The 18,151-nt window shown below is 39.9% G+C and overlaps 2 long non-coding RNA genes across 3 annotated transcripts in view; one reads left to right on the top strand and one right to left on the bottom strand.

The window, feature by feature from the left end:
• The window catches only part of LOC135982521 (uncharacterized), an 81,340-nt gene that overhangs the window by 44,123 nt on the left and 19,066 nt on the right, over positions 1–18,151 (bottom strand). The gene's annotated exons all lie outside the window — the stretch shown is intronic.
• The window catches only part of LOC101946217 (uncharacterized), a 37,456-nt gene continuing 36,467 nt past the window's right edge, over positions 17,163–18,151 (top strand). Inside the window, exon 1 of the long non-coding RNA XR_006175620.2 lies at positions 17,163–17,327. This is a non-coding gene — a long non-coding RNA (uncharacterized LOC101946217). The remainder of the gene's footprint in view (positions 17,328–18,151) is intronic.

Here is an 18,151-nt window from a genome sequence, read left to right as displayed (position 1 = left end):
AAGTCTCTGTAAGAGAAGCCCCATCACTTAACTCCAGAGGATGTTCTCTTTTTTGGCAGCATTCCATACACTGGAATGCTGGATCAGATTGTGGAGAGGTTTGGATGACAAGGTAACAATCTGTAGGACCATTTGTCCTTTCTGCAGGGAAGCGTTCTGGCTGAAGGCCCAGCAGAATACTATGAGCGGCTGTAACTGAGCCCCATTGGTTCAGGACAATGTGCATATGGAGATATGTGGAATTCTGTGAGTTGTGTTAAGGTTTTATCTCCTTTTCCCAAGGAGGGTCTCTATTTTGTCCTCCTTTGACTTCATTTTTCCCTTCCCGTTCCCCGTGGTAGTCTCATATGCCAATGATAAAGAACACAAAAGAATCATTTTCTTCCAATGCAGAACAAGAAACATTCTTACTGAAAGGAAAACAGTGTTTCCTCTGATGCTGGACTGTATTTCTCATTTTCTGTTTCATCACTGAACTTCTGCGTCAAACCTTTCCCATTCCCCTCCTGACTAGAGGTGGGCACAATTTTTCAGATGAATTGTTAAAAAAAACTGTGCTGCAATGCATATGCAAAGGCAACCTTAATTTTGACATTTCCTGACTTGTGAGTGCTTGACCTTCCAATGTTAATAATGTTCTTTTAATGTGGATTTTTATTCTGTGTTCAGTGGAAACCCTGTTACATAGACTGTCATCCTAATTATTGTCTCAACTCAGAGAAGAGGCTATTAAACAAAAGTCTGAAAAGACTAAGTGGAATAAAATACTGTGTGGAACAAAAATGAAAGTCAACATGAAACCTATGCACCACTAAAGTCCTCCTGATCTTCTGTTTTGAGAGCTTAGGTAGGATTTAAGTAACACCTTAGTTTGCAGCTGTGAGGGTTGAATTTTACTCTGAATATGATTATTTTGTATCTTCTATATTAAAAGTCCAGAGCTTAAAATTGCACACTTATTTAAACACCTGGTGAAATACCACTTAGCTGTTCAGAATGCATCCCTATTAAGCAGAATGTTACTATTTCTGTAATCATTGCACAGATGTCCTTACCATTCACAATCATTAAACCAAACTGGCTTCCTTATCTGTCCTGAGGAAGGGCAACCCAAGAACACAGTACTACTAATAATTTGTATTTTTAGATTGCCTTTTATCCAAGGAGCTCCAAGTACTTCACAAACAGTAACTAAGCTTGTGAATACGCTGGGAGGTAAGTATTAGTGTAGTTTAGGCCATAAACAATTTGCTTATGACAAAGCCCCTGCCTCAAGATTAGGCCATAAGCAATTTGCCCAAGATCACCTGGGGCTCATGCCATTTAGGTGCCAGTCAACTCCTAAGGAAGCTCCAGGAAAAGTTCTGCCTACGGAAGGATGGACACTGCTTGGAACTGCCTGGCCTGAAATGGGAAAGCACACACTGCCACATTCTGGAGAGTGCAGGGACTGCAATTGTGATCAGCTGCTGAACAACGCTACCAAAAGGGATGAGCATCAGCATGGTATAGTGAAAGCAATGAATATGATCGTATAAGGATTCTTATTCAACACAAAATCAAGACTCAGATATAAACACCTCTGAACTTTAGAGATGTTTAAAATCTGAACCCAGATCTGAATGTCACAAATTACCCTTACTTGCAGAATAACCCCCTTCCCCTGCTTCCCAGATCCAAACACCTTGGAACTTAAAGGTTTTTAAAGCAGATCTGTAATTCTTCTCTGCAGAAGCCTGGCTAATTCCACATACCTGACATTTTTTATGTGGTTGATGTGTTTTGCTTTCTAACTAGTTCCTTTGCAGTGATAGCGGAAACCGATAATTATGTAATTCCCATCATCAAAGGGGAAAGAAAAATCTTGTGTGACCTATTTTACAGTATTGACACAAATTAAAAGGCCTTTAGATTTATATAAGGCAAGGTGAGGTTGGGGGATGAGAAGGGGGTTGTGCCTGACAAAAATTCAATTGTTATTTTGGAGTCACAGAAACTGGTCTCACAAGTAAACTGTGAGGGCAAACATGTGGTTTGTGCTGTAATTACTACTTACACACTATAAGCATAAAGGATGAACCAGTTGCTACAAGGCCCCAGCATTCTTGCAGTCATCCTCAAGTAGCAACAAGCATTTTGCATGCAGCAGAGAAAGGCCTAGGAAGTAAGTCTCCCCAGTACCATACGAAGGTGGTTTTCTGTATCAGTTAATAGGAGAAGCTGAAGTATTTTCCCCCCCTCAGAGACTGAATTAGCCCATGGCTTTGTCATGTGATACTGTAAACAGCCTTCACCCATATGAAATACCAAGGCTTTAGGACTATGTTTTCTACTATTCTGAAATTCAAATCTCTTGGCTGACACTGCAGTCTCACAGCTGTCAGACTACTGAGTTCTTTCTTTTCTAGGATGTTCAATCAGAGAGCTGTATTAACAAACAAATAGCCATCAGAATTTGTTTCTGAATCAAGACCCTTAATGTCATGCACAGCATGTAAACAGACAGCTGGGAAAGAGAAACAAGCTAATTTGTTCTTAGGGTCATTTTTCAGTGTTTCATGGTATTTTAATTGAAAAAATCCAACTGAATTTAATGGGAGTCACAGAGATAGGCACGCAAGTTTAGGTTAGATATGACCCCACCACAAACCCTCCCAAATCTGTGTCCATTTTAAGAACCAGACTCAAACCAAATGTTCTTGTTGTCCTGGAATTTCTGAAGAAATGTTTTTTTCCCAGTCTACCTAGAATGGGAAACAGAGGTGCAGAAAGTAATGGGGAGAATGCCTCTCTAACCTAATTTTGTAGTCTTAAGATGTTTGGGTAGTTCTGATAAGCTTTTGATAAATATCTGCAGCTTTGTTGCTTTTCTGCTTTTCCCAAATTCCAAACCTTTGAGGTCTGGCAAGTTTACAAATGATTGCTCTGCTTTCCCTGTGAGGGGGTGGATTAAGTCCTATAATGCACAGCTCTGCACAGTGGCTACTGCACCACCCTATGCAAAGGTGTGGTGCCTCCCCTGCTAGTCTGGAGAAGGTAATGTTGTTCTAGGTACTAGGTACATGGATTTCTTGTGCTTATGGGAGCAGCAAGTCCAGATTATGTCTTGGGCTAAGGGCCCAAGAGAAAGAAGCTTCTTGTACAAACATTTTGCCCTTGAGAAAAAACAAAATCCAGCACTAAATGGGTCCTGGATCCATCACACCTTTGGATACTAAAATAGTAACTGTTTCCCTACAGAAGATCTTCCAATCCTGTTCCCCTCCAACCAGCAGACTTTAATTTGGCCTGGATCCTCTTTTGCACTGGCCCTGCAAATGCCTAGACATTGAACACCTGACTTTTATCAGGATACTGCTAGGATGACCACACCCATTGGTCAAAAGAGTTCCATTTCCATATAATATTACTCCTTGGGCATTCTGTACCAAAAAATAAAAATTCTGTGCAGAATATTTTAAAATTCTGCACATTTTATTTGTCCAAATAACACTGCATAATCATGCCAGTTTAATATATTTTGGTAATTAATTTTAAAATACCTGTCAACAAGTACGTCTGTAACAACACACACAAAAATTCCCCAAGGAGTAGAGAGTTAAAGAAACCCCTATGATAACCCAGTTCCTGTTTCTCTGCCTCTCCCCCTACCCCCAGAGTCCAGCTAGGGGCCCAGACAACCCCCCCCCCCCTCAGAGCCCGGATCCAGAGGGAGAAACAGCCTGATGTTCAGTCCCAGGCTTGCACGCAGTTTCCTGTGTGCCGCCCTCTCCTTCCCTCAGGGCATGCTGGGAACTGCAGCTGCCAGGAACACACTGACTTATATGGGGGGTTGTGAGCTGTTAGCCTCCACCCCAAACTCCGCTTTGCCTCCAGCATTTATAATGGTATTAAATATATTTAAAAGTGTTTATAATTTATTAGGGGTGGTCGCACTCAGAGGCTTGCTATGTGAAAGGGGTCACCAGTACAAAAGTTTGAAAACCACTGCTCTAGCTCCATCCCATCCCCTCTGCAATGTCTTCTCTGTGTGAGCTGGGCTCTGCTGGGTCCAGCAGCTCCTAGGGGCGGCCATCAGCACTGCAGCCCATTTCTGTGGGGGAAAATGAATTCTGTGCGAACAACATTAATTTCTGCAAAATTCTGCATTGTGCAGTGGTGCCCAGGAGTATTATATTCAGGCATGAAACCAGATTGACAGTGATCAAGAAAATGTAAGGACTTGGGACACAGCCAGATTTGTTCTAACAGCATCTTATCAATTGCCTTGAATACAAGCAGGCATGTTAGAGCCAGTGATAGCAGTGAGATTGTCAGCATTAATGGATTCCTTCTTGAGCCAGGATTTAAATGACCATTTCATTGAGGGATGCTGGTGCCCTGTCCTCCTTTGGGGAAGAACTAATACTGTCTCCCCAACCCATTTGATTTTACTAGCTCTGGGAAGCATGGATTCATCTCTCATAGACCAGAACAAAGCGTCCCCAGCATATTGAGAACCCTAGTGAGTACAGCCATACAAAACACAGCTATAGCTGATGTGGCATTTGCCTCTTTTAGAAATGAATGTTCTAGATTGACAGATATGGTTAATTCCCTCTGAACATGTTCCAAAATTCATGACAGCAAAAAATACTTCGCTTTTTCTCCCTGGAGACTGCAACTCAGATTCACCAAATTATTCCCCTCCCAGACACTCACCAGACCCATTGGCTGAGGCTTTGCAGATAGAAGTAGAAGCCCTTCTTCATCTCTACGACAGGCATAGGAAAGGATTTTAAATTTTCTCTGTGCCCCAATGTGAAAGAACATCATCCCATTCCTGTCTCTTTTCTGGCTACATACCGCATGGATGACTTTTTCTAGTCAAACACCTTGTGCAATTTATTTACAGTGTTCTCCCCCACCCCATCCTTACAAACAACAGATAATCTTAATGTCACATCAGACCACAGGGTAGAATGGTCCTCCAGTTGTTGAGTACCATCCCTGTAAATAGCTCTATGAAAGACAAGCAGTAAAAAATGGAAAGTGAGAGAAGTAATAGAAAGCTATCCACTAAGGAGATTTGAGGGGGTAGAAGTGCATTATGTAGCTTTTTCTTTCAATGAAATACTCAAGAATCAAGTAGAAATGGGCTTGACTAATAAATTTTGGCTGTTGTGCACCTATGCACTCTCCAGTATCCTATTATTTTAATAAAGCAGCCACTGTGTAAAGAAATGTAGTTACTTGCACAGGATAAAATTAGGTATGCCAACTTACTTCACACTATTTGCTTTTTTCAACCCATTGGCAGCTACCCACTTTCCATAAATACCAGTTTTCCAATTAATCCTGACATTATTTTAGCTTGCTAGACATTTCTGGGGAAGCAGCTGCTATCTCATAATAGCTATCAGCCCAGGAAACACCAGTGTCCTGCTTTAAATTTAATCATGTATTGGTTTTATCATTCAAATCTGCGTTGTGGAGCCTAATCCTATGAGGTGCTGAATACCCTCAACTCTCACTGACTTGAGTGACCTAATGAAGCTCAGCACCTTGCATGGTTGGTCCCATTATGTTACTGATGATGCAATACAACACAACATAATATGACATGAAGACTACAATTTAAAGGGGGACACAAATAACTTTGACTTACAAAGATACTATTGTAGGCACTTGAGTAATCATCTTCAGTCTGTGGAAACTGGTAAACCTTTGTGGTTTACCACTAATTTAATCATTTTAGAATTGTTCAGCAATTTTCTAGACCAACCAGGGCAGGACTGAGTGTGCTGAAGCACAGAAGGCAAGTGGGTGGAGTGAGAGAAGCATTAGTCTCCTATATCTAGGAATCTCCCTGAGGCCTTTGGTCTTGCATCTCAGCAAAATGCTGAAAGAATAATGTTTTTGTAGTATTTCAAACAGGAAACCCTCAAAGCCACTCATTCTCATGGCATTTCCCCACGATCCAAGAAAGTGGTACTTTGAAGACTCGAAAACCAGGAAAAGAATATTTGGCTTTGTGTGCTTGAAGAGGTAAACTGGATGTGGACCCTTCTTTGGCACACCTAAGACTTTCAATAGCTGAAGGCTGTTCTTGGCAAACTGACCAACTGTTTTTTTAAATTTGTAACCTTAATGACTAGCAGATGTGAAATCACTAAATCCCAATTTGTGTCACCTTCAATAGAAGTGAAATGCCCCTTCACAGCTCACATAAAGTGTGTTAGAAGTGTTCTATTGGAGGTTCAACATGATGGAAATAATGGGCTAGTGTCTCTATTTTTATCGTTTTCAAAAAAACACCTAGCCAAATGGAGAGAGAGAGAGAGAGAGAGCGTGCAAGAGAGCACACCATTCCTTATAAGACCTGTCTAGTAAAGAAATAGAGGGAGGAGCAGGAGTAGACTTGAATTTACAAACACATAACTGATCCAAAAGCAGTTCTGCAGTAGCAACTGAGACCTCTGTATCATATGGAGACTGGTTCCATTGTGAGTGTACAAGACAAGAAAGGATGCTTCCCAGCCTCATACACCTAAATCAGTGGTTCTCAACTAAGGGTACATGTAGCCCTGGGGGTACGTAGAAGTCTTCCAGTGGGTACATTAACTCTTCTCTATATATTTTCTAGATAATACTTAGTCCTGCTTTGAGTGCAGGGGACTGGACTAGATGACCTCTCGAGGTCCCTTCCAGTTCTATGATTCTATGCCTAGTTTTAATCTCACTGTTAAACAATAGAATACCAATTGAAATGTATTAAATATTTTTGGATGTTTTCTACAGTTTCAGATATATTGATTTAAATTCCACACAATACAAAGTGTACAGTGCTCACTTTGTTATTTTTTATTAGAAATGTTTGCACTGTAAAAATGACAAAAGAAATAGTATTTTTCAATTCACCTCATACATGTACTGTAGTTCAATCTCTATCATGAAAGTGAAATTTACAAATGTAGATTTTTTTGTTACATAACTGCACTCAAAGACAAAACAATGTAAAACTTTAGAGCATATAAGTCCACTTCTTGTTCAGCCAAACACTAAGACAAACAAGTTTGTTTACATTTACAGGAGATAATGCTGCCCCCTTATTTATGTCACCTGAAAGTGAGAAGAGGCATTCACATGGCATTTTTGAAGCCGGCCTTGCAAGGTATTTATGTGCCAGATATGCTAAACATTTGTATGCCCCTTCGTGCTTCGGACACCATTGCAGAGGACATGCTTCCATGCTGATGACGCTTGTTAAAAACATAATGTGTTAATTAAATTTGTGACTCAATTCCTTGGGGGAGAATTGTATGTCTCCTGCTCTGTTTTACCCATATTCTGCCATATATTTCATGTTATAGCAATCTTGGATGATGACCCAGCACATGTTGTTCATTTTAAGAACACTTTCACTGTAGACAAAATGCAAAGAAGTCACTAATGTGAACACACTTCTTTGTCTGAGCGATTGGCTGAACAAGAAGTAGAACTGAATGGACTTGTAGGCTCTAACGTTTTACATTGTTTTGTTTTTCTATGCAGTTATTTTTCTACATAATTCTACATTTGTAAGTTCAACTTTCATGATAAAGAGATTGCACAGTACTTGTAATGAGGGAATTGAAAATACTATTTCTTTTGTTTTTTTACAGTGAAAATACTTGTAATCAAAAATAAAAATAAAGCGAGCACTGTACACTTTGTGTCTGTGTTGTAATTGAAATCAATATATTTGAAAAATGTAGAAAACATCAAAAATATTTAAATACATGGTATTCTATTATTGTTTAACAGTGCAATTAATTGTGCAATTAATCGCGCAATTATTCATGATTATTTTTTTAATCCTGTGATTAATCACAATTAATTTTTTTAATCGCTTGACAGCCCTAAAACTAAAATTTCATACAATGACTTGTTTATACTGCTCTATATACTATACACTGAAATGTAAGTACAATATTTATATTCCAATTAATTTATTTTATAATAATATGGTTAAAACAGAAAGTAAACAATTTTTCAGTAATCGTGTTCTGTGAAACTTTTGTATTTTTATGTCTGATTTTGTAAGCAAGTAGTTTATGTGAGGTGAAACTTGGGGGTACACAAGACACAGACTCCTGAAAGGGATGTGAAAGGTTGAGAGCCACTGACCTAAACAAGATAGATAGCCACAATGTGACTGGGAGCTCATGCCTTTCTGGATAACTGGAAGGGGACAGAGTGAGGCCAAGGCTCTTCCCTCCCTGTTGGCTCGAAGAGTTGGCTGGATGGGGAAGGAGAGCAGTGTACCCTCTAAGGATGATGTGCATTGCCTGGCAGCCTCCAGGAGAAGTGCTGGCAGAATCATCATTATTCCTGGACACTCTTGCTGCACCCTGGTCCCTCCACACCACTTCCAGCAGGTGTGTCATTGTGTTTTGTTAATCCTTTAGACACTACCCAAGCAATTCCATTGCTATTGCAGTAGAGCACTAGACTCCATGTATTCTAAAAGCATTTAATATTGAGTACATCCAACCTGTACATTTTTCTCCAGTGGCTTTTGTATAGTCCTCTCAGAACTTTTCCATTTAAATGAGAATGGTGCTTCTTTCTATAGTCTTGCAGCCAGGAAATGGCCATAAGATTGAATCATCTATATTCATTTGCATTTTGCCTATTTAATTTTGCTCTTCTTCTGTAACATACATTGTTTTACTAGTCAAACCAAATGGGGTTGAGAGCTTTCAGCAAATCTGCAGAGAGGTCTGTTTCTTGAATATAATAACCAAATTGATCATCAGAGTGTCTCTATCACATTTCTGTTGGAAAGCTAGTTGAAACAGGAAGTAAAATAAGTTCTGTGCTCTACACGATAGTCTCCCTTTGGAGCCTGACGCTTGAAATTAGGTTATGCTCTGAAAACACTCAGGCATAGTTTATAATGTACAGGGTATAACAGTAGGTATAAAGAAAGTCACTTATGTTGTGATTAAGTGACTGTGTAATTAAATGCTACTAAACTGATGGCTCATTGGGAAGTGTTTTTAAAGCCACTGTATGGTATTTACTTTCCTGTGACTGTTCAGTTCCATCCACAAACTTTAATTATTTAGAAGTTTAGTGAATTAAAAATTTCTCTCTTTTATAATAAAATGGATAAAGTTGCTCATACAGTCTTTCAGCTTATGTGGACATGTTAAAAGACACATTTGGAAATCGAATACCAACAGAGGATTTTTCATGGGATATGAAGCTTTCTGCTGGATCAAATGTAGCCTAATTCAGTAATGATCAAAAGCTGTTATTACCCAATGGCTATGTGATGGCCCATGTGGCATGAACTGCTGGCCTCAGTGTGCTGCAGCCAAGGGTTGGATGGAAATGGAAACTGAACTAGTCTCACCCCTACAAGTGATTTCTCCAGAGTAGAACAGACACACACTATTGGGATTGCAGGGCGGGCTGTATGACGGCTCCTGGCGCTGTACCTGTTCTATGGATAAATAGAGGACCAACGTCTCCAGGTACTTAGATATGATGACAATGAATATGGTATAAGAACATGAACAGAGTAGAATAGATGTCCATCTGTCATCCTAAACGACAACACAATTCACTTTACGTCTGTTTTAAAGAAGACATTTGTTTTGGTAGAAGCTTGTTCATTATTTGGGTTCTGCCTGGTAAATTGAGGAAACTATACAACCAGTTCTGCTTGAAGTACCAGGCACTGCGTGCCTGATTCTACTGTCTGGAACACTAGTTACATACAAATATATTTCACTAGAGATACTCCTGATTTACGCCAGTAGAGTCAGGCCTGGCGTGGCCTTTCCAAAGCATCAACATTGCCAGCAACTTTGACACTCCAAGCAAAACTGCTGTGTTCATTCACCACACGAAGTGGGAAGTGGAAAATACCAGTGAAGGGCTTAAACTTATCCTTTCCTCCTTCTCCATTAGTTATTTCACTTTCAGGTTTCCCTACCTATGCCACAGTCCACACTGCTTTACAAACAAGTTCCAGCCAAACAGACTCTGGTGATCTAGATTTGTCTATGGATCAGTTAGTTTTAGTTTGACTCTCATATGTTTCCCCTCTCAAAAAACAAATAATGTTCTTACAGACCTCTTGTGATACAGTGTGTAGGAGCTCTTTCATCAGTCTCTCAGAGTCACTCTGATTGCTTTCACTGCCTGTATCTGCAGAAGCCCCTGTTTCAACGAAGATTGTTTAACATTCTTTTGTGATCATTTCTAAACATTTGCAACTAAATACATCCATTACGGGATCTTAGAGTTGTAGTTTAGCACCATAATGCATTGATTCGCTGGTCCTATGACCTTGAGTCACAGATGGGGATTTAGAGATCTGACAGATGTTTGGTGTCTCTGTCTGAGAAGTGGGGAGTTCTCCTCACTACTGAGGAGTAAGGCTGGGAAAAGCGGAATTTGAAGCATTTGGCAATGTGTGAGTGAAGTGCTGTGTACTGAATGACACAATACCAGTGAACAGAAATAAGTGCACTTCGGTAACTTTTCTTTTTGGGTGGCTTAAAATGCTGATCACCTCATGAAGACTAAGACCCCAGTTCAAGAAAGTATCCCTGTACAGCAATGGTTGCTTATGTAGATGCATAAGTTTAAGCATGTGCTTAAGTGCTTTCCTGGATAGAGGTGGACTTAAGCATGTAGTTAAGTGCTTTCCTGAATTAGAGCCAAAACTGAGATAAATGACTATAGCTGAATAAAAAAGAAAGTCATCCAGAAATACAATGCACTCCCATTCCCAAAGTGTCTTGTTTAGATATACAGAAACATTTTTCATATACACAGACTATTCTATCTGCCTTCTTCAATGCAGATCTAAACGTCCTGTTTAGAAAATCATATTTTTGGATAACATGCAAGTTTCCAAGGTCTGCGTTGCTGTGGAGGAGGTGCTGTGCATGGGAAAGCTATATTTATAATTAAAAAAAATAAAATAAAACAAAACAAAAAAAAGAGTCCAGTAAGCAATTGTTTCACAATGTAGTCTAAAAGGCTAGAACAATTAAACAACTACAGATGTGTCAAATGATGTAGGAAAATCATGAGACACTTCCAAATGAGTAGGCGGAGGGTGTGATGAGACCATATCCTGCAGTATATGAATCTCAGATTCTTTGGCATGCAATGTTTTTTTTAAAGAAAAATATCCTGGAGAATCTAAAGGGTTTCAGTTCAGCAACATAAAATAGACTTCTTTTTCTGATGCGGTGATTTTGGATCAGACCTGGGAATACAGTGTATAAAAGAAAGCACAGAATATAGTTTGCAAAGATAAAGGGCCAAATTCTAATTTCAGCTGCTCTGGTGTAAATGTAGAGTAACGCCTTAAAGATAATAGGACAGACTGTCTAAGTGCAGGACCAGGGTGGGGAGATGGGAAAGTGGCTTTAATTCACCTTTGCATCACTCTAATTTGGACCTTAGCCCCTGGCACAATTTAGAATATTCTTAAATCACTCTAGATGAGACAGCTTGTAAGGATCTTCCAGGGACTGTTACACTTGTGTAGAATAGCGTGGCCAGACATTTTCTGTCCTTTCCCGCAACTGAGAGATTATGCAGTAGCCACTCCTGTCCTCAGTGCAGCCCATTCACACTGATGGAGTGGGGTGGATTCTGCACCAGATTTTGTGACCATAGAATTATAGAGTACATAGGGTTCTGATTATAGCACACGATTATGCTAAACCCTGTGAGCAATTTTGGATTATAGTAGAGTTGGGAAAAAAATATAGCAGGGATGAACTAGAAAGGAAAAAAATCTCTTACTGAATATCATGGAGTCAGTTCTCCTACAAGATGATAAAGCAACTCCCCAGTAGATGATGCACCAGATATTTAGCAGATACTACAGTTTCTCTTCACCTATCATGCCGGTTTGTCAGATGCAACAATGGTTACATATAGGAGAGGGAGTAAGACAGAAAGACCAAGAAAGAAGGCTGGAACATCGCAAGGATCCTTCTGTAGAAAGTGCTTCATTTCACATAGTGAAACCTTTTAAGAAAACTGCCTATTAGAACTGGTGCTATTGTTTTGCTTAAAGGGACACTATTAAGACAGGCAACCCCTCAAATATGACCTACTTTTCCTTTCTATATGCAAAATACGCAAACTCTTTATTTATGTGGGAGGATTTTCCCCAAAAGAATTTACACAATAGTCTTCATAAACTAAATAAAATAATATTCAGTATTATAAGCTCAGCATTGAAGAACAACCCTATAGTGCAATAACAAACCAATGTGAGCGTGCAGTCGAAGAGTAGAGAGATTTGCTAAGGGAAATCAATTTCAGTTTCAACTGTCTAAGGGGCCATTATAATAGGAAGAGACAACTATTGTCAACATTGTGAAAAGTTTTTCTCTAGACAGAGGCCTGTACAGAACAGCTTTAAGTTTCATGTAATGCTAGAGAAAAGATACAATGTCCAAAGCAAGGTCTACCATCAGTGACAAAATTCTCACTATCCTGAACTGGCATGAGAAATAAATGTCTGTGTGAAAAGTTGCTGTTTGGTGAGTGTGTTTTCTTTTCCCACCATCTTCCCATGGTCACAGGATCAGCAGACCAATGGAGCTGCAGATCTCTGAGAAATATCACGGCCAGAGGAAAAGTTACATACCTGGTTTTCTGAACTTCTATGTATTTAGTACTGGACTCCCTCAAAGAGAATGTCTTGCCAAAAATACTTTATAAGACCAGTAGTGCCTGAAGAATAAGTCCTTCACTGCTTCAAATATTTATTTGTAATGAGTTCCCCTCCACCCCTTTTTTGCTATGTAATTAGATATTCCAAGAATCTATGAGCACATTAAAATATTTCCTATTTAACTTCATAGCAAAATAGATGTGGGTATGAGCCGTAAGTTAGGAGCTAAATGGCACATGGTAAATCCATATAAGGGATTCATATTAAACTTATGGCAAAAAAATATTTTCTGAATTATACTGTATAAAATAATTGTCAATAGTTATTTACTATCACCATATATGTGGTGAAAATATAGTGGAACAAAGTTATCAGAGCATATAAAGAGAGGAGTTATACAAACACTTAATTTAGCTTTTAATCATCAATGTTCTGTTACCATTTATAAGATCAAATAGTAAGTATTTCGGTTTATTTTAAATTAGTATTTAAGAAATCATCTGCACCTATTCAGCAGTTTATAGGAGAAGGGTGAGGAGTGATCTAATATTGGACCCAATCCTGGAATGCTGAAGTCAATGGGAGTTTTGCCATTGACTTCAATGGAAGTCATTCCCCTAATTCTGAAAGGGTAGATGAAAGATCATGTCTAAACTGTAGGTACCATGTCTGACCCTACTGATAGGCAGAACTAAATTTTCCATGACAAAGTCAGCTCAGTTACAAATCCAGTTGAACTATAAAAGCAGGTATTTCAAACACAAGCAACTTAAATATTTTCTTTCTAAATGATCATCTAACATGAAGATTGTTGCATCATCTGCAAACTGGATTCTGAATGCAGTGATTTTATTTATTCAGTTAGTCTCTCTGATTCACCCACATAAAGGCAGGCTTGCTGTATCAAAAGGACCTGTACTCTACTGGCACTCTTTTTCAATGCTTTGAGACCTGGGAGCGTATCCAGTTCCATTTTCTAGTTTACAGTAAATGCTGTAGCACACTGATCATATTTCAAATAAAAATAAATTGCAGATCTGGCAATGTTTCAAAACACTGACATTTTGGTGAGCAGACTGACACTTATTCTAGACATATCATTTTATTATCTTTTTAGAAATCATTCAATTAACATTTTTTTCATTATCTGAGTAACTAATATAGAGCTGTGTGAATTAGCTGCGAATAACTTTGACTATGGAAGTGTTCTTAATAAAATATTGGTGAATAATTCTTTCTTAATTCACTCACCTCTAATTAATTGTGGGACTTATACTTTAGGTAAGACTACATGTTATATCAGGGGTAAGCAACCTATGGCACATGTGCCGAAGGCGGCACGTGAACTGATTTTCAGTGGCACTCACACTGCCCGGGTCCTGGCAATCAGTCCGGGGGAGTCTGCATTTTAATTTAATTTTAAATGAAGCTTCTTAAAAATTTTAAAAACCTTATTTACTTTACATACAACAATAGTTTAGTTATATATTATAGACTTATAGAAAGAGACCTTTTGAAAATGTTAAAATGTATTACCGGCACGCAAAACCTTAAATTAGAGAGAATAAATGAAAACTCGGAACACCACATCTGAAAGGTCGCCAACCCCTGTGTTATATCAATACGGTACACAGACAGTTACAGCACCAATCTCACACTCGTGGCACTATCCAAAATTTGTAATAATATTCAGCGCAAAATTGTGCTCGCCATTAATATATTAATTAAGCCGCCATATGAAAGTGGTGCAACTAGGCTAGTGTGGCACACAGGGGCTGTAACTCAGCTTGTGGATCTGACCCCAAATCTTCTATTGCCAATATCCCCCAAGCCTTTATCACTTGAGCTAAAGGAAAATCTGTAACTACTGAAGCATTTAGGCTTATGTCCTCTGGGTAGGCCAGCCAATAGACAATGACATGATTTCACACACTTGAGAAGTTCTTACATACATACCCATTGTAGTGGTTCTTTGACCGTTCCTCCCCATCAGGCTCGGAGTGAGGCCACTCTGCTTCACTACCTCACACAGTAATAGAGTCAATTAGCAAGCTAGGACTCTGATCCTCTGGTCAGAGCAAAGCAGCACACAGTCTATTGCCCTAACCCGCAGGGGAGCGGGGGGGAGGCAAGGCAATGAGCAATCTTTTGATATAGTCTTCGGGCTGGAGCGAACAGCAAACACAGCCTATGGGCGGAGCAGAGCAATAGGCTGTCTTTAGCCTATGTGAGTAGGCCTGCTGGCCTCAAGTGAGTAGGACACCAGCCCACAAAGGCGGGGGGGGATCAGGGGTAGGGGACCCGGGTCTACCCTACTCCACCAGGTCCCAGCCCAGGGCCCTAACAGTTGAGGATGGTTCCACCACTAGGTCAGCAGGGAAGTCACCAAAACAGACTGAATCATTTTCTGGTCACACAACCAGACTAATGTCTGGTTTCTCTGGGTTACTTCCTACCCCTACCTGTTTGTAGGGCTCCATTGCTCGGGGGTCCTCAGTCTCCTCTGGGCAGGGCCGGCTTTAAGGCGATTCACCTGATTCGGGCCCCGCAACGTCCCTAAGGACCCTCCGCCGAAGGCACCGGCAGCCAATTGAGCTGCCGCCGAAGTCCCGCCCCTGTCTACGGCGGCAGCTCTTTTCAAAAGAGCTGCCGCCGTAGACAGGGGCGGGACTTCGGCGGCAGCTCTTTTGAATCGGGCCCCGCAGTGCCTAAAGCCGGCCCTGTCTCTGGGTACTCAGCAACTGGCAGTCCAAGCAGTTCCTGAAGGTACTCATCTGGCGGCAGTCCCAGCAGCTACTTAGGGCACTTGTCTGCAGGCAGTTTTGGCAGCTACGCAAGATACTTGGCTGATGGCAGCCTCAGCAGCTCCCCTACCTTGGGGTTCTCCTCCAGGGGAAGGGATTGGTCCCTGGTCCAGGAGCCAGCAGCAAGGCAAAGGCATCTGAGTCCTTCCCTGACTCTCATCCCACTGAGCTAGAGGCCTCACCTCTTACACTTCCTGTCCTGCCTCTCAGCTTCAGGTGCAAGGGGCAAGGCTTGCCTGGCTCTGCCCACCATCAGGTGAGAGTGGGAGGCCACTGTGCCTCACTACACCCATAATTGTCTGAATGTTAGAAGATGGTACAATACTCAGTCTCTTCTGATCTGGGCTGGATTTGGTCTAGGCCAGCAGTTCTCAAACTGTGGGCCAGGACTCCAAAGTGGGTCGCAACTCAGTTTTAATGGGGTCTCCAAGGCTGGCATTAGACTTGCTGGGGCCTGGAAATGAAGCCGAAGCCTGAGTCCCACCTCCCAGGGCCAAATCCCAAGCCCCACTGCCTTGGGTCAAAGCCGAAGCCTGAGGGCTTCATCCCTGGGTGGCAATGCTCAGGTTACAGACCCCCATCGCCACCTGCGGCTGAAGCCCTTGGGCTTCGACTCCCTCCTCCCCCCCACCTGAGGCGGAGGGACTCGGGCTCAGGCTTTGGTCCCCCATCCTGGGGTTGTGTAGTAATTTTTGTTGCCAGAAGGTGGTTACAGTGCAATGAAGTTAGAGAACCCCTGGTCTAGACTCTGTGTCCTATTATTAATTCTTTAAACCACATAGCTGCCTGACCTAAGCTCCTTTTGTGCAAATGACTTCTGGTCAATTGTTGTTTCTGCTATAGTTATTGCTTTCTTACTATTAATGAGCTCAATTAGCTGAGAAAGAACCCCATGAGTTCTACCATTTACTGGAAAAAGAAGAACAGGAGGACTGGGTTTCTAACTATTAACCAGCTAGCAATTAGCTATCACAATACTATGAACTAAAATACAGAAGCTTTGGCACAGGATAATTCAGGCTAACATCTAGAAATGGAAAACTATCTAGAAAATGTTTTCATCAGATAGGGCAGAATATGGGGCATGTTTCTTCACCTTTCAATGTGTTCTAGCCAGACTCTTGAAAACAAAAATTGTGAAAATAATAAAGTAAAATGTAAGCTAAAATAGGAACATTTTTCAGATGTTGTCAGGTGTCATAGGAGATGTACCCAAGAATGTTATGAATAAAAAAGAGATTTTGTTATTATATACAGCTAATGTTACAGCTGGAGTTGTTCTGTTGGCTGAGAACATGACATCACTTTTTGACCTAAAATAAACAGAAACTTTCACAATAGAGCTGGTCAGAAAATGGTAAACTTTTTATGAAAATTTTGGAAAGAAATGAAAACTGGGGAAATACGTTTTTGGTCAAAAATTTCAGCTTGAGATTTTTCTGCCAAAAAGATGGAAATTTTCTTTAAAAAAAATAAAAATTTTCTGCAAAATATTTTTATTTTGAGAATAGGTCATTTAAAAAAAAAAATTTGTAATTAAAAAAAAAATCAACCAGCTCTAATATGATGGGTATAGTAGACATTGAATTAAGGCAAAATTGCAGCAATAGGGTAGGAAAATGTTTTCAGAAGCACAACACAAAACACAAACTAGACATTTTGGTGTCTAGGGAAAATGTTTGCCCTTTATATTGGAAAAGGGAGCTGTGGTGCATAATAACAGTGACTTCAGAACAAATCTTTGGGCCATACGTCTCACTGCCAGGCTCATTTACAATCTTTGAACTCGGGCAACAGTTTTCCACAACTGATGTTAATAATAGTACATTTACAGTACAATTGTAAGTATTTATTTTACATCCGACTTTCCTTCAGCTGCCTGTCAGCAGGAGCTCAGGTAAAGCTTATGATTATTTCTTCCTTTAAACCACAAGGGACTCATGGAGTTGTAATTAAAGTCATGTATTTTCCTGAATGAACTATACAAAATATGTTAAGTATTTGACCATATACTGAAGGCTGGTCATTTTGATCAAAGAGATGGAGAAATAGCACTAACAGAGGACGAGAGTACTGGAACTCTTTGGGAATCTGAATGTTTGTGTTATAATTTATACAAAAGTAGGACTATGTCTGGCTACATAAATATTTTTAACAAAGCACTGGCTTCAGAGAAGAAAGGGAGTAGTGCAATTTTCTTGATTTAAACTCACTATTTTGCAGACTGTTTCCCCTATTTAAGCAAAGATCACTTTTTTATTTAAGTCTGTTTTAATGTAATTTTATGTTGGTATGGGTTTTTTCCCCTCGGATTTTTAGATCTGGACACATCACCCATCCATCAAAGCAGCTGGGTTTCATAACAAACTGTTTTGTTTAATCTTTTCCTAAATTCTTGTCAACCAAACGCAAATAGAAAATATGGAGTTTAAGAGTACATTTTTATTGCAATTAATAGGATTTAATTGCCCTGTTCTCATTAACATTTGTTGGAATTGTATGGCTAAATCTCCACAAAAAGTATTAAATTTTTACTCCTAAAATATTTTGCCTTGCTTAAAAAAAAAAAAGTACTGATTTAAATATTTTGTAACAACCATAAGAATAACAAGTTTTGTTTATAACTGGAGATGCTCACTCTTCTTGCAGGATCTTTTTAGTTTGA

The sequence above is a fragment of the Chrysemys picta genome, chromosome 3 (genome assembly GCF_011386835.1).
Source record: "Chrysemys picta bellii isolate R12L10 chromosome 3, ASM1138683v2, whole genome shotgun sequence".
Taxonomy (NCBI): domain Eukaryota; kingdom Metazoa; phylum Chordata; order Testudines; family Emydidae; genus Chrysemys; species Chrysemys picta.
Note: the sequence above shows the minus strand (reverse complement) of the source record. Positions and strands in the feature narration are given on the sequence as shown.